The following is a 17,043-nucleotide window of genomic DNA, read 5'->3' as shown; positions in this document are numbered from 1 at the left end:
GCTGTAAATGTTTGGCAAAATCGCAGTTTGGCCTTTAAAGTTGCAAGTATATTTATTTCAATTTTCCTATAAATAGGAGCACTTGTATTTTAATATCAATTAAGCAATAAAATAATAATGTATTTCTTTATGAATTTCTTCGGTTGTAATAAAAGGCTACATGTATGGCTGAGATGTAATATGGGAGAAAAATATAGAACAAAATAGTGCGAGAAGAAGAAAGCAGAGGAAGAGATAAAGGAGATACGAGTTTTGAGTAGCTGGCAGAAACATGTCTACCCACTCTGCTTGTGATCCAGAAATTTGATCATTTGTTTAAACTAAATCTTATGCTGAACATCTCATTATAGGCTAAAACTGCGGCCCGTTATCTAGCATAAAAAAACAACCATAGACAAAGGGAGGAACAGAGAGAATCAATTCAATTCATAACAGAGCTACATATATTGGATCAAAGTAGCATTGTTACGAGCTTGAGTAAGGGACCTCATAACTGGACCTTGGGTACGTAGGAAAAGGATGAGTCCTACGTTTCCTACAATTCCTACCTATGATTGTAGAAATTAAATTGAGATCGGTAGAGAGACCCCAAACCTCACAACATAGAAAATAAATTGAGATCGTTAGAGAGACCCCAAACCTCACAACACAAAGTATCGATTTTGCTAAAATATTCTCCCTTAACTTTATTGCAAAACTATGCTTAAATGGATGTTACATTCGACACTTAGGGTTAGGACTCATAACCCTACTCTGACTTGGACAAGGAACGTGAGGTGCCATATAAGGCAATACCTTACAACTCCATATAAGTCTTGGACTCCTACTATGGAAATAACAATTATTAATTGGAATAAAATAAGGACATAAAGACAAAACCCAAGTAAAGATACGTAGGGCTATTACTATGGAAAGAAACTATAACTCTTGCAAATAAAGAAAACTAATAGTAGGTAGAGATCTTTTAAAGAGAGAAAGGATCGTAACATTCCTCCTCCCTTAAACCGTCCTTGTCCTCAAGGACAAAATTTGCAACACCAATGGTGAACTTAACCATAGTCAGGTAGCATCTCATCTTTCACAGGTTCTTCATTGTCACAGCATACCTCCAACCAAAACAGCTTAGCACACTTATGGCCTCGCACAAATTTCTCATCACAATTAAAACACAGCCTCCTTTCACGGCGGTCCTTTATCTCTTCGGGTGTGAGCTTTTTCACATGGGGTGTTTGAATCTTTGTAAGTGCGAGAGACAACATGGGCGGAGGGTTATGTGTCTTTTGAAGCTCTGCCAAAGAAGGTTGATTTTGGGCTTGTTGTCTAGCCTCGTATAACCTTGCTAACCCCACAGCTGCAGATAAGCCCGTTGGTCGAGCAGCTTGCACTTCCGTGCGTATATCCTCCTTAAGACCGCTAACAAAACACCCAATTTGGTGTTCAGGTGCCAAACGCCCCACTCGAGTCAAAGGCCTCTCAAATTGCACTTGATAGTCTCTTACTGACCCCACCTGTTCCAGTTTAGATAAATCTCCAAAGAAATCCACAAACATTGTTGGACCATACCTGGTGTGGAGGGCCTTCTTTAGTGCTTCCCATGTGAACTCCTCTGTTTCATCAACCCGGAACAGCTAGTACCATAGCTGCACATCCCCGTCGAGATGATAGGCTGCTAGCGGCAGTTTCTCCTCTTCAATAGTACCATGAAACTCAAAAAATTGCTCGACCCGACAAACCCAACTCGTTGGATCTTCGTTTCCACAGTATCTAGGAAAATCCAATTTGGTAATCTTTGGAGTTGTTGACCCACTCGTTCCTGCTGCTGTTCTCGTGTTCCTTGCACCTTTGTTTTTGTTGTTGGACCCAACCTCCGTGCCAGAACGTCGGTCTTCCGATAATTGCTCAAAGCGGGTAGTCATGGCAGCTAACAGCTCACGAATATCACCAACAGTAGTTTCAAGGCGCTCCAACCGTTGATCCGCATTAGATGAAGTGGAGGCAGTCATGGTTGGCTCTGATACCAAGTTGTTACGAGCTTGAGTAAGGGACCTCTTAACTGAACCTTGGGTACGTAGGAAAACAGGATGAGTCCTACGTTTCCTACAATTCCTACCTATGATTGCAGAAATTAAATTGAGATCATTAGAGAGACCCCAAACCTCACAACATAGAAAATAAATTGAGATCGTTAGAGAGACCCCAAACCTCACAACACAAAGTGTCGATTTTGCTAAAATATTCTCCCTTAACTTTATTGCAAAACTATGCTTAAATAGATGTTACATTCGACACTTGGAGTTAGGACTCATAACCCTACTCTGACTTGGACAAGGAACGTGAGGTGCCATATAAGGCAATACCTTACAACTCCATATAAGTCTTGGACTCCTACTATGGAAATAACAATTATTAATTGGAATAAAATAAGGACATAAAGACAAAACCCAAGTAAAGTTACGTAGGGCTATTACTATGGAAAGAAACTATAACTCTTGCAAATAAAAAAAACTAATAGTAGGTAGAGATCTTTTAAAGAGAGAAAGGATCGTAACAAGCATTGTTAACTTGATCACGGATACAAATATCAATCATCTCACACAAAACCTGATTCTTAATTATTTTATTTTCAAACGCATCACACGAAATTAGCACGTACAATCATGCTAACTTGCATAAAAAAACACCAAATCCAAACCAAACAAATAAATACCAGGATGGGGAGGACTTGTCTGAAATCGTGACTATATATTGTAGAACTCTCGCGGTTCTTTTATTCTTGCAAACAACCGTCTAAGGCACAGAAAGAAACCATGCATGTGAGTTTAGCTAAGTAGATGGTAGAAATACTTGGAATGTAGAGCTAGGAAACAAATTATGTGTACCTTTTTCTCTAATGTTGACTTTCATGGTAATTTGAGTTTGCAGAAGTCCTCGCAGGGGCTAGGGGGAGAGTTGACTGCATACCAAGTCTGAGTGGCTGTTAGAGCAAGTCCCAATAATACACCCAAGAAAGCAAAGATAGTCCAGGGGCTGCTAAAATGATTGTGAAAGAATTGACCCATCCATGTCATCCAATTGTTGTCGTAGTAGCCCTGAATCTGGAACTTGACAACCTTGTACACTTCGGCGCTTGGCACCAAGTCGGTGCCTATCGCATTGAAGAGCTTAGCCACTTCTGATCGCTGCCGAGGAAGTTGTGGAGTACATGTGCCTTCCTCAGATCTTTGACGTCATTGGCCTCATCAATGAGTGAATCTAGGAAGGATATGTAAGAGGTGATGCCGAAGTCGTTCTCGAAATCCAAGCACATTTCGTAAGCTATCAAGTTCATGAACTTGGGACCCGTTGAGTCATCCCCTGTAATTGGAGGAAGCCAAAGGTATCCCGGGTAGAAATTGAATAGCCTAGTAAAACTTACGTTTCTCAAGGATCTATTTTTGCTCTGTTTCATTTGGATTCCTGCTAATTTAAGCTCCTGCATGTTGCGATATGATTGCCAATCTAGGTCATCCTCTGGACGTATCTTTCTCCATGGACAACTAAGTTTCTTTCGAGAGGACGTATCCTTCATGGATCGCGGAGGACCCAAGAGTGTTGTTCTTAGAAGATCGAGAAGATGGGTCGGTTCTTTTTTTTCAATTGGTTTCATTTGCTGAGAAGTAACATTTTGAATGAAACTTTCAATCGATTTTCTCAACTTGTCTTCCTTCCTGCTCGAGCACATCAGTAAGTTGAGAAGACGATAGGGAACTTGGTTCTCCAGCAAGAACAAATCCTCTTGAGCGGAGGCTACGCTGTCGTTTTTTATACTCAACTTTTTGAACTAGTTATTGTTGGAAATAATTTTGGATGGTGCACAAATTCTCATTGATATAAAATAATTACAATATGAAAATTAACAATAAAATAAATAAAATACAAGAGATGAAAGTAGAGTATGGAAAGATCTCACAATGCTATAGAATCACGCAAGAGCGTTGTCCTTAAAGGTTGATTCGTGCCTCCCGGAGTGTATAACTCGGTGCGATCGGATCCTTTGACACGCAACCTCCTAGGATTAGACTATAGCGTCTACCTTCGTTAAGGACGCACTTCCAATAACGAAGAGTAATAGAACAACCCAATTTCTTCAAAGTAGATGATGTAATACAATACCAAAATTAGTTGCAAGTGGGGAATGAAAAATAACCCAACTACACGAAAACAGGATGTGGTAAAAATATCAAGGCCTTTTGAGCCAAAGAAGTAATCACTTCCTCATTCTCCTTTTTGGTGATATATATATATATATATATATATATATATATATATATAGAAAACGTGTGGGCTGGTGGTTCTCCAAAATGTCATAACAAAATAATGACCAAAAACTGAAAACCGTAAAACACTTATTAATGAGCAAATGGTCAAAGTCCATAAAGGTTATTAAACTCTAACAATCAAAAGTGAAAGATTTGTTATCAAAAGGCCATAAATATATGTTAATGACTAAGGGCATAAACGGTAAAGAAAATCAATGGCCACTCATGGTAAAAAACGTATAGAGAAACTAAATGGTCTTTAATGACCAAACGGTCACAATAATAATTTCTAGAAAATCATGGATATTAAATAAATAATAAAAGGATTTTAAAAGAAAGTAATTGTTTGTAACACATATATTACAACAATCCCCCACATGTTACAAACATTAAAACATAGGAGATTGAAAGTATGCATCGATGTGGTACCCGAAGGTTTTAACCGCACCTAGGATAAATAAGTAGGAACTTAATGAATCTTGGTAGAGTTAAACTCTTTTAACCAAATCCACAAGTTAAACAAACTTATCATCCACATAACTTTCTCCAAAAACAAAAAATTAAATCAAATCAAATAAACCAAAAGTCAAATCAAATCAAATGAAGAAAATTGGGTTGTTCTATAGCGGGTTGGCGCCTTATACAGGCCATGCGCCTCTGGGCTTCATGAGTGCTCTAGAGACTTGCCAAAGTCTCATAGGAAGCGGCACCACCTCCACACTCACATAGGTGGCGTCCATCAAGAATGTGTGCAAAGAACATCCCATCCCAACAAGTAGGGACTATGGACCCATTAAGAGTTTTAAACTCATCCTTACTCACTCTGCATCTTTTGTTATTACACCATAAAATGGCTTTCATGAGCGCTCTAGAGACCTACCCAAATCTCATAGGAGATAGCACCTCCACACTCATATAGGTGGTATCCATCAAGAGTGTGTGCAGGGAACACCCCATCCCAACAGGTAGGGACTATGGATCCATTAAGAGCTTTAAGGCTCATCCTTAATCACTCTGCATCTTGTACTGTCTTACACCATAGGGATGGACTCATAACTAATCTTTTCAACAAGATAGTTAATAAACATAAATTGACAGTACCATACCTCATTTCACTTGTGACTTCGTTTCCCATTAAACCTCATTCATGGGATCTCCAATCACAGAGGTTGGGTATCAATCACAGTGTCATGATTTGGGTATCAGTCCTATCCCCCTCGATGCTTCTCTCACTAGCCTTCTTGCTAGTGGCTTGGTCAAAGAATCTGCATAATTCTTTTATGACCTCACAAAGTCCATGGACATATACCGGTCTCAATAAGCTGCCTCACAATATTGTGCACTTTCTCACTATAAAGCTTTGATCTATACTCGAGCTATGGCAGCCTGTCAATCACAATGGAAACACAGGTGAAACTGAATTAGCATATAAAAGCAAATTAATTTATCAATAGGCTTATCGGCCATTTATCTCCAGTTTCTGCCTTCTCCAAGGCAACTAACTCTGACTCTATAGTAAACCTTGCGATGCAAGTTTGCTTTAAGGACTTTCAAGAGATAGCTCCTCCAGCCAGAGTAAACACATAATAGCCATTAGTAGGCTTTGCTCATCTGAATAAAAAATGCAGTTAGCATCACAATATCCTTTCAAGATAGCAAGATAATCACAATATGACAAACAAAAATTAATTGTGCCATTTAAGAATCTCAACAATTTAGAGATAGCATCACAATGCTCAATACCATAATTATGAGTATATCTACTCAATTTGCTAGCAACATATGCAATAGCAGGCATGTACAATTTGTCAAAATATCAAGCTACCAATGATTTGTGCATATTTTTCCTTGCTAAACACTATCATCATGATTCTTAACCAAGTGTATTTTTTAATCATATGGTGTAGACATAGGTGAATAATAAAAGTGCTCAAATCTTTTAAGCATCTTTCAACATAATATGTATGAAATAAAATAATGTAATCATTATCTCTAATAACTTTAATGTCCAACATGACATTAGATTTACCTATGTCTTACATATCAAAATTAGATGCAAGAAATAATTTAACTTTATGCACAACATCAATGTTAGTTCAAAATAAGCAAGTCATCAATATATTAAAAAATAAATAATGACACATTCATTATTGTAAAATTTGCTATGTATTTACTTGCACCATTAATCAAATATGCAATAGACAACATCACCTTGTCAAACTATTCATGCCACTTTTTTAGGAGCTTGCTTTAATCCATACAATGATTTCACTAGTTTGCACACTTTATGTTCTTGAAGGGGAATTACTAGTCCCTCGGGCTGCTCCATATAAATCTCTTCATCATTTAGAAAAATAACTTTGACATCCATTTGATGTACAACAAATTTATAAATATAAGCAATGGTAAATAACATTCCAAAAGATGCAATTTTAGTAATCGAAAAATAAGTATCAAATAATCAACATTTTTGCATTTACTTGTAGCTTTTAGCTACCAAGTCTACCATATACTTATCTATTGTATCATCTGGTTTAAACTTCTTCTTAAACACCTATATATAACCAATTGATTTGCTCTTAGAAGGTAACTCAATGAGTTCCCAATAATGGTTAGGCATAATATATTCCAGTTCATTATTTATAGCTTCTAACCAAAAAATGAATCAAATAGAGATTTAATTGCTTTACCATAACATATTGGATCATCATCAACAATATAAGCAATAAAATCCATACCGAGATTCCTTTTCGTTCTAGCTCACTTGCTTCTTCTCAATTCTTACACATCATCAACAATTTTATTAGAAGCACCAAAAAATCATGAAATAATTTTTTCCTTATTTTTCAAAGGAACAGATGCTCAAAGATAATAACCTTTTTTAGATTCAATAATATTATTGTAATCTAAAATATCACTCTTGATAGTAGGGAATCAATAGCATGAATTATTACATTTAAAACCAATAAAATCACAATCATAGGTTTTAAAACCAAGTTTTCTCATTTTAGGTTTGGGTAACATAACATTTGTTAAATACCCCCACACTTCGAGGTATTCCAAACAATGCTTATGAATGTGACAAACAAAATAATGGCTTCCCCCCACACTTTGGTGAATTGCCCAAAACTGACAATTATAGAATTCATCATTTATTCCAATATTCTAATTTCTTTTCATCCCCTTGATGTAGCCAAGATTTACATGTATAAATCTATCATGCTAAATATTAATGGAATAAACCAAATATTCACAAGAAAATAAATTTTCATTAATAGCTCATAAGTGCTTTAAGAAAAGACTTCTATGAGCTCATCTTTCTCTAAGTATGATATGTCACTTCCTCTTCTTTATTTTCTGTCAATTGACAGTTCTAAAGCTGTTTTTTTTTTTAAAAAAAAATATTAATCATCACTTGTGATTTTTTAACATGATCCTTATATATTATATATATAGGGATTGCATATTTCAAGTTCTATCTAGATTTTAAAAATAAAATCTTTTTAACTAAAGCTCCAATAAATATGCAAAGTATCAAGCTCAACCATATAATAATCAACTATTATTGGCTCATTGTCATAAATACGAGATTGGTATCAATCTAATGATATGATAAATTTATCATATATCAAATGAGCATCAATATAAAGGAACACCAATAATCACATATATTTTATTTTGAACCATCATGTCAGGAATTTTGAAAGTTGAATGATATATATAAGGAATTACCAAATAACTTAAAGTGGTTATGCTAATCTAGCATGTCATAGCTAACATAAATGCTAGATACTATTTTTTTAAAATAGATGAATCAATAGAAGCCATCGCTTATCATATACAAAATTCATGTAATTATAAAATTTTGCACCAACTTTAATTCAATCAAGGAGCACCATCATAACCTCAATTTTTTTTTTTTTCATTTTAATAAATGAAATGTATATCATGTCTTAAAAAATAAGACCTATGAATCAGAGTTTAAAACTCACAGCGGAGCCGACAGCTTTACTCCAATATCTTCCAAAATAGATTGTCGTCACTACATATCAACTAGGTGTCGTAAGAACCAATCGAATCAATACACGCACCACATCTTTTCCTCTTACTATGTGCTTACCTGCAAAAATCTTTAGCAAAATGGTATTCTCTGCACACAATTAGCAATACCTATGTATTTTCTCCATCACAAAAATGAGTAATCACTCACAATTATTATTATTAATTTACATGGATGTTATCTAGCCAAGCTTAGCACAACATAACAAAAAAATGCTAAGTTCTAAAAAATCCATCAAAAGGCTTAACTCTTTTTATTGTAAGAATAGTAACCCAACAATAAAAGATTATTTGACAATCCATAAATTGAGTTCAAATAATTGAAAACTCTTACAATTAAAATATTTGTGCAACCATCGAATCAACCTTTAAGATTGTTGGAAATAATTTTGGATGGTGCACAAATTCTCATTGATATAAAATAATTACAATATGAAAATTAACAATAAAATAAATAAAATACAAGAGATGAAAGTAGAGTATGGAAAGATCTCACAATGCTATAGAATCACGCAAGAGCGTTGTCCTTAAAGGTTGATTCGTGCCTCCCGGAGTGTATAACTCGGTGCGATCGGATCCTTTGACACGCAACCTCCCAGGATTAGACTATAGCGTCTACCTTCGTTAAGGACGCACTTCCAATAACGAAGAGTAATAGAACAACCCAATTTCTTCAAAGTAGATGATGTAATACAATACCAAAATTAGTTGCAAGTGGGGAATGAAAAATAACCCAACTACACGAAAACAGGATGTGGTAAAAATATCAAGGCCTTTTGAGCCAAAGAAGTAATCACTTCCTCATTCTCCTTTTTGGTGATATATATATATATATATATATATATATATATATATATAGAAAACGTGTGGGCTGGTGGTTCTCCAAAATGTCATAACAAAATAATGACCAAAAACTGAAAACCGTAAAACACTTATTAATGAGCAAATGGTCAAAGTCCATAAAGGTTATTAAACTCTAACAATCAAAAGTGAAAGATTTGTTATCAAAAGGCCATAAAGGTTATTAAACTCTAACAATCAAAAGTGAAAGATTTGTTATCAAAAGGCCATAAATATATGTTAATGACTAAGGGCATAAACGGTAAAGAAAATCAATGGCCACTCATGGTAAAAAACGTATAGAGAAACTAAATGGTCTTTAATGACCAAACGGTCACAATAATAATTTCTAGAAAATCATGGATATTAAATAAATAATAAAAGGATTTTAAAAGAAAGTAATTGTTTGTAACACATATATTACAACAGTTATAATTTGCAGCACAGAATATGTATTGTAGTATTGTACATCCGTCCACAAACAACATCCAAGCGAGAGTCTCATCGTCGTACTTCTTTGTCACCTCCTCCTCAAAGCATTCCCTCACTTTCTTGATTTCCTTCATAATCGTCTTGTATAAATGATTTCAGGGCGGTCCAATGTATTTTGGGGCTTTAGGCGAAACTTTGAAATGAGGCCTTATTTTGTTTTAAGTTAAAAAAATATTTATTTTAATATTATTATTATATTTTATTTAAAAATCTTTTTTATTTTTTATTTTTTTTTTATTTTTTTATTTTAGGATGCAAAATTAATAATTAAGTTTTTTATAATCAAGATTTTCTAACATCTTTTTTTCAATTCATAATATGGCTAATCCATTTAATCTCTCTTGTGACATTGTTGATTTTAGGTAAAATTTTATCAATTTTAATTTTGAAAAACTTCTTTTTGCAGAAACAACTGTGACAGGTATTGCTAATAAAATTCTATAAGCGATACATGTATTTGGGAAAGAATCAAGTCTTTTTATATAATTTAATATCTCAATTAGAGCAGTTTCTTGCATCAATATTTTTCCATTGGCCTGTGTCATAAATATTTGTAATAACAGAGTTAGATACGTACATCTTCTAATTCTTTTGATGAATTTCTTGTTCATTTATGAGTTTTTCACTTAAATTATCTTCTATATTTTGTTTATTACTAATAACAAATTTATTTAGAGCTCCCCTTTGAGATTCAATATGTTTCTCTACTATTTTTTTTTTTTAAAATTTTTTTTTTAAAAGTTTTTCATATCCAGATGCATATTTTCTACTAGTAGGTTTTGGAAAATTAGCATGATGGTTCTTGATCTGCGAGAGAATCAGAAAAATTCCAGGCTAGATATTAGATATGAGTGAAGGTTTTCATTCTTATGTGAAATTCCAACAACAAATAGACTAGAGACAGCCTACATTCCACTTTGAGAATAAACAACACTATTTGGTTCCTGTGAAATTCCATCACTCAGAGACAATAGACGTTGGTGATAGATTTTTTAATAATATTTCACTCTCCAAATTCCATCAAAGAGACAGAGATGTTGGTTAGAGAGTTTTTTTTTTTTTTTTTCCTGAATTATTTATTTTATACTGATCCTTATTAAATTGGGCCTTATTACTTATTTACAATTATTAAAGACCTTAAATTTTTATGGAAATTTTTTTTGGGCCTTATTAAATGGGGGCCCTAGGCGACGGCCTAAGTCGCCTAGCCATGGGGCCGGCCCTGAATGATTTATATAATCGTCTAAATTAACTGTCTCCATTATTGCAGCTCAACCCTTGGACGAACTGATAGGCCAATCTAAGCTTATACTCTTCTCCTAGCTCGTACTTTGTGTTGCCATGATGGATAGGACCGATCGACGCCACTCTAGGCTCAAAGTACTTAACGAAATGATCATGATCTTGCAGCAAGAATATAACCTTCTCTATTTTTGCCACTTCAACCGCTCCCGGTTGGGCTCCTGTCCGCTTTAACATTTCAATCCTTTCCTTCTTGGCAGTGTCAGTGGCAGGCTGGTAGTGGCTGCTGCTTCCTTCACCAGCTTCTATTGAGTGATGCTCGTCAATGGAAATAATATTGTTAGAATATATTATTTCCTTTGTTAGAATATTTTATATTTCCGTTATTTAATTTGTAATGTAGGGTTTAATTTGGGTTTCTTGGTCACTACTCATTGTCTCTCTATAAATAGAGAGTTATATAATATTGATTGATACAGTAAATGTACAAGATGTAGCCCATACATCTCTCTCCGCTTCCACTCTCTTTTCTTTCTCTTTCATATTTTAGTATTTTATATTCTATATATATATTTTAACATGGTATCAGAGCCACGTTTCTGTTTCTGTGGCTTTCAATAAAAGTCTTATGACGTTTTTATGTTGTTTTCTAGCATTCTCTTATGATGATCTCTTAATTTTGTTGTGATCCACGGCTTTATTCATTGGCGAATCTTGGCACAATGCGGTTTTGGCCCTTCACGGGAATTTTAACGGCTAGTTTTCGTTCTCCAGCCTCATTGTCAGTTGCGGCTTGGCCCTTCACTGGATTCTTTTAGTGGCTTGTCTCCATTCTCCAGTATTTCTCCGGCCGTCACTTTTAGCCTTTCTCGTCTTTGTTATTGGTGAACCTTGGCACAATGTGGTTTGGCCCTTCAAGGGACTTAATGACTAGTTTTCGTTCTTCGACCGTCATTGTCAGTTGCGGCTTGGCCCTTAACCGGATTCTTTTAGTAGCTTGTCTTTATTCTCCGATATTTCTCCAGCCGTCACTTTCAGCCTTTCTCCCTGGCATTGTCTTGATCCAACCATCGACTTCAGATGCCTTCAATTTATTCTCTTTTCCAAACTCAAGCTTACACCTTGAGTTTGAGGGGGGATGTTAGAATATATTATTTCCTTTGTTAGAATATTTTATATTTCCGTTATTTAATTTGTAGTGTAGGGTTTAATTTGGGTTTTTTGGTCACTACTCATTGTCTCTCTATAAATAGAGAGTTATGTAATATTGATTGATATAGTAAATATACAAGATGTAGCCCATACGTCTCTCTCCGCTTCCGCTCTCTTTTCTTTCTCTTTCATATTTTAGTATTTTATATTCTATATATATATATATTTTAACAATGCTGAGGCTCCATTCCGGTCGTAGGAAGTTAATTTGCACCCAACAAGGCAGTTAAATCTGGTGATATTGCTGCCCCTGTCTTAGCATTTAATTTATATATATGCACATATGCTTGATAATCATGATAATCATGACTTTGTCTTTATGCATCGAGCAAGATTGGTATCAAATTATAAGGTAATTTCATGGAACTGATCTTTGCTTTTGTCCTAATTAATCTAGTAATATACCTAACCTAGCTAGTTGTAGCTGGCATCATCTTTTCCCAGAAAAGGAGAAAAGTGTATTGAAGGATAGTGTCATAATTCGAGGATTTTATGAGCTCTTTGGGATTCATATTCTGCCCAATAATTTTTTTTCTATTTTAGTTAAGAAAGAAAATTCTTTTTTATTTTAGCTATTAATGTCTTTATTTTAGTTATTCACTTTTGTTATTTCATTTAAATATTTTTTTTTATCAATAATTATTTATTCTTTATTTATTAAGAGCAGAGAAAATGATAAAATAAAATAAAATATATTTTTTATTTTAAATAATGCTCAATGCCTAACAAATTTAGGGAGTATTGTAGATCACTGAAGTGGGTCACCAATTTTTTATTTTTATTTTTAAGTAGCTACTAGAATGTGGATGATTATTTTGACTAACCTAGTGGAAATGCCTTTTTTTAAAAAAAAAAAAAAAAAAAAATTACACCTGATCACGTGAAAAACGCAAGATTGTAGAATAAATACATGTGATTGTTAAGACAATAGTTTATTTTTATTTTTATTTTTTAAATCTGGGAACAAAATACATTATTAAGATGACATGAAATTGATATTCATCGAGTATAGGTCCGTTTCGGCGGAAAACATTTTCTGACGTCGACTAGAATTTCTAATTTTCTAAACGCACCAAATACAAGACAACGTTGTTTATGTTTGATTTGTTCACATATTCATTTGTTTTTTTTTGGATGTTTGATAAGATAAAAATCCTGTTATCCATTTTGCAACTTGTCGGGTTAATCTAGTCACCCACCTCCGCTCGTGATCCATAAATTTGATCATTAGTGCTGTTGTGTAAACTAAATCTTATGTTTAACATCTCATTATAGGCTAAAACTACAGCCCGTTATCTAGAATACAAATTAAACAACCACAGACAAGGGGAGGAACAGAGAGAATCAATTCATAAAAAGAGATGGGCAAAGCTACAATATCACTCATCTCGCACAAAACCCGATTCATAATTATTTTCTTTTCAAACGCATTACACGAAATTAGCACGTACAATCACCCAAACTTGCATAAAAACACCAAATCCAAACCAAACAAATAAATAAATACAAGGATGTAGTCTTGGGATGACCTATATATGTGAAATAGTGACTAAATGTAGAACTCTTAGGGTTCTTTTATTTGGAAACCATGCGAGTTTAGGTAGGTAGATGGTAGATGCACTTGGAATTAACAGCAAACAAATCCTTCGTACGTACCTTTTCTCTCATGTCAAGTTTCATGCTTATTTCTTGCATAAGTAATCTCAGGGGTCACGGCCACGGGGAGGGTAAACTGTGTACCACGTCTGAATGGCAGTTAGAATGAGTACCAATACTATTGAGCACACGAAATTAGTCCTACTCCAGGGGGCGCAAATGATTGTGATAGAATTTCCCCATCCAGGCTATCAACCAATGGTTTTCGTAGTAGTCCTGAATCTGGAACTTGACATCCATATAAGCTTCGGCGTTAGGCACCAACTTGGTGCCGATCTCATAGAAGAGGTTAGCCACTTCTTAATCGCTGCCGAGGAAGTGGTGGAGTACATGTGCCTTCCTCAGAAGTTTGACGTCATTGGCCTCATCGATGAGTGAATCTAGGAAGGATATGTAAGAGGTGATGCCGAAGTCGTTCTCGAAATCCAAGCACATTTCGTAAGCTATCAAGTTCATGAACTTGGGACCCGTTGAGTCATCCACTGTAATTGGAGGAAGCCAAAGGTATCCGGGTAGAAATTGAATAGCCTAGTAAAACTTGCGTTTCTCAAGGATCTATTTTTGCTCCATTTCAGTTGGATTCCTGCTGATTTAAGCTCCTGCACGTTGCGATATGATTGCTAATCTAGGTCATCCTCTGGACGTATTTTTCTCCACGGTCAACTAAGTTTCTTTCGAGAGAACGTATCCTTCATGGATCGCGGAGGACCCAAGAGTGTTGTTCTTAGAAGATCGAGAAGATGGGTCGGCTCTCTTTTTTCAATTGGTTTCATTTGCTGAGAAGTAACATTTTGAATGAAACTTTCAATCGATTTTCTCAACTCGTCTTCCTTCCTGCTCGAGCACATCAGTAAGTTGAGGAGACAATATGGAACTTGGTTCTCCAGCAAGAACAAATCCTGTTGAGCGAAGGCTATGCTATTGTTTTTTATACTCAACTCTTCGAACTTGTTATAATTTGCAGCGCATAATATGTATTGTAGTATTGCACATCCGTCCATGAACAACATCCAGGCGAGAGCCTTGTCATCATATTCCTTTGTCACCTCCTTCTCGAAGCATTCTCTCAGTTGCTTGATTTCCTTTGCGACCTCGTATAAAAGATCTATACTCTTCCTGCAACCTTGGACGAACTCATATGCCAATCTAAACTTGAACTTCTCTCCTAGCTGGTACTTTGGGTTGCCATGATGGATTGGACCGAATGATGCAATTGTTGGCTCAAAGTACTTAACAAAATGCTTGTGATCTCGCAGCAAGAATGCAACCTTCTGTATTTTTGCTGGTGGGCGGTTGGTTCCAAGGGCTTCCGCCGCTCTCATTTGGTCTCCTATAAAACTTTCCTCCAAGTCCATGTTAATGTCAGGCTGGTCGTGGCCGCTGCTTCCTTCACCAGCTTCTATTCTGACAACCTTCCTCGAGTGAAGCTCGATCTCGTCAACGGGAACAATATGCTCCATTCCGGTCCTAGCTAAGTTTGCACCCAACAAGGCAATTAAATCTGGTGATATTGCTTGCCCCTACCATTTAATCCATACGTTATAGAGCTTGGAAACTTTAGCTTGAGAAATTAAGGGCTGTGGCTTTTATTCGAATGTCTAAGTTGGGATTAAAATATTGACACTTTTATTGGTAATGACTTTATGCATCTTTATCCATCCAGCAAGATTCGTATCAAATACAAACGTAATTTCATGCGAAAATGTAAACTTTTTTTTTTTTTTTCAAGCTTGCCTTCATTTGATATCAGAATTAAAAGATATGGTCATTTTAATCCAACTATATCAATGTTGGACAAACAAACACAAACTTGAGTTATGATGTCTTGGATCAACTTTTGCATCGACTTAACCCTATATATTTAAAACTGACATTGAATTAATTGTCAACACTAAAAGCTAACAAATAATTTTAGAATCACAAGAAACAGCCTTATGAAAAGAATAGCACAAAAAGAGAGAGTTTGCAAGAGAAAGAAAATAAGCTATGAGATTGTGTGTTTTTGCCTATGACCAAAGGGTCATATTTATTTAAACACATCTAAGATCATTTGATATAATCTAATGAGTAATGACCACAAATTGTAACTACCAAATCTACTTTAATAGACACCGGCCAGAAATCACATATTAACGCCATAAATCACATAACTGGTTGATAAGGTCGACATTGGAGTGGTAAAAGTCATGATGCTCTGTGACAATAAAATGAAATGAAATTATTGTCCATTATAGATAGAATCACTTTGTCTTTATACATAATCATGATAATCATGACTTTGTCTGTATGCATCGAGCAAGATTGGTATCAAAGGCTATGTTTGGCAAAGGGCCGGACCGGACCGGACACAAAAAAAAAAAAAAAAGTTCTTACATCACATCAATCACTTTTTATTACTAATCAAATAAAAAAAAATACTACAAAATAAATTTTTTTACTTTTTTATACAAAACATTATTACTTTTTTCTCTCATATCAATCAAATCTGCTACAATACCGTTTCACTCCCTTTTTTTTATTCCATTGCCAAACACAACTAAAGTATAAGGTAATTTAATTTCATGGAACTGATCATTGCTTTTGTCCTAATCTAGTAATATGCCTAGTTGTAGTTGGCATCATCTTTTCCCAGAAAAGGAGAAAAGTGTATTGAAGGATAGTGTCATAATTCGAGGATTCTGCCCAATAATTTTTTTTCTTTCTATTTTAGTTAAAATAGAAAATTATTTTTTATTTTACCTATTACCGTCTTTATTTTAATTATTCACTTTTGTTATTTCATTTAAATATTCTTTATTTTAGATTTAGCGAGTATATATTGTAGATAATTCCTAACAAATTTAGGGAGCATTGTGGATCACTGAAGTAGGTCAACAATACTCGGATGTGAATGATTATTTTGACCAACCTAGCTGGAAATGCTTCTTTTTTTTTTTTAGAAAAAAAAAAAAAAATTACACCTGATCACGTGGAAAACACAAGATTGTAGAATAAACACCTTGCTGGCACATAAGTACTTGTGATTGTTCTTAAGACAATAGTTCATTTTTATTTTTTTAAATCTAGGAACAAAATACTTTATTAAGATGACGTGAAATTAATTGATGTTCATCGAGTCCTATGGGTCCATTTTAGCGGAAAACATTTTCCGACGTCAAGTCTTGGCCTAGAATTTTTGATTTTCCACACACACTAAATACCATAAAATATTTTTCAGGAAATCGTTTTTTCAGCTAAAAACATT

The 17,043-nt window shown here is 34.8% G+C and overlaps 3 pseudogenes; all 3 read right to left on the bottom strand.

Annotated features, from left to right (window-relative positions):
• Window positions 1-968: 968 nt before the first annotated feature.
• Window positions 969-2,003, bottom strand: LOC148583249 (uncharacterized; annotated as a pseudogene).
• An 897-nt stretch (window positions 2,004-2,900) lies between these two features.
• On the bottom strand, window positions 2,901-11,168 carry LOC148583248 (UPF0481 protein At3g47200-like; annotated as a pseudogene).
• A 2,772-nt stretch (window positions 11,169-13,940) lies between these two features.
• On the bottom strand, window positions 13,941-15,259 carry LOC132191738 (UPF0481 protein At3g47200-like; annotated as a pseudogene).
• Window positions 15,260-17,043: the final 1,784 nt, after the last annotated feature.

This window comes from Corylus avellana, chromosome 10 (assembly GCF_965113065.1).
Source record: "Corylus avellana chromosome 10, dhCorAvel1.hap1.2, whole genome shotgun sequence".
Taxonomy (NCBI): Eukaryota; Viridiplantae; Streptophyta; class Magnoliopsida; order Fagales; family Betulaceae; genus Corylus; species Corylus avellana.
The sequence above is the reverse complement of the archived record's forward strand: the minus strand, read 5'-3'. Positions and strand labels throughout refer to the sequence as shown.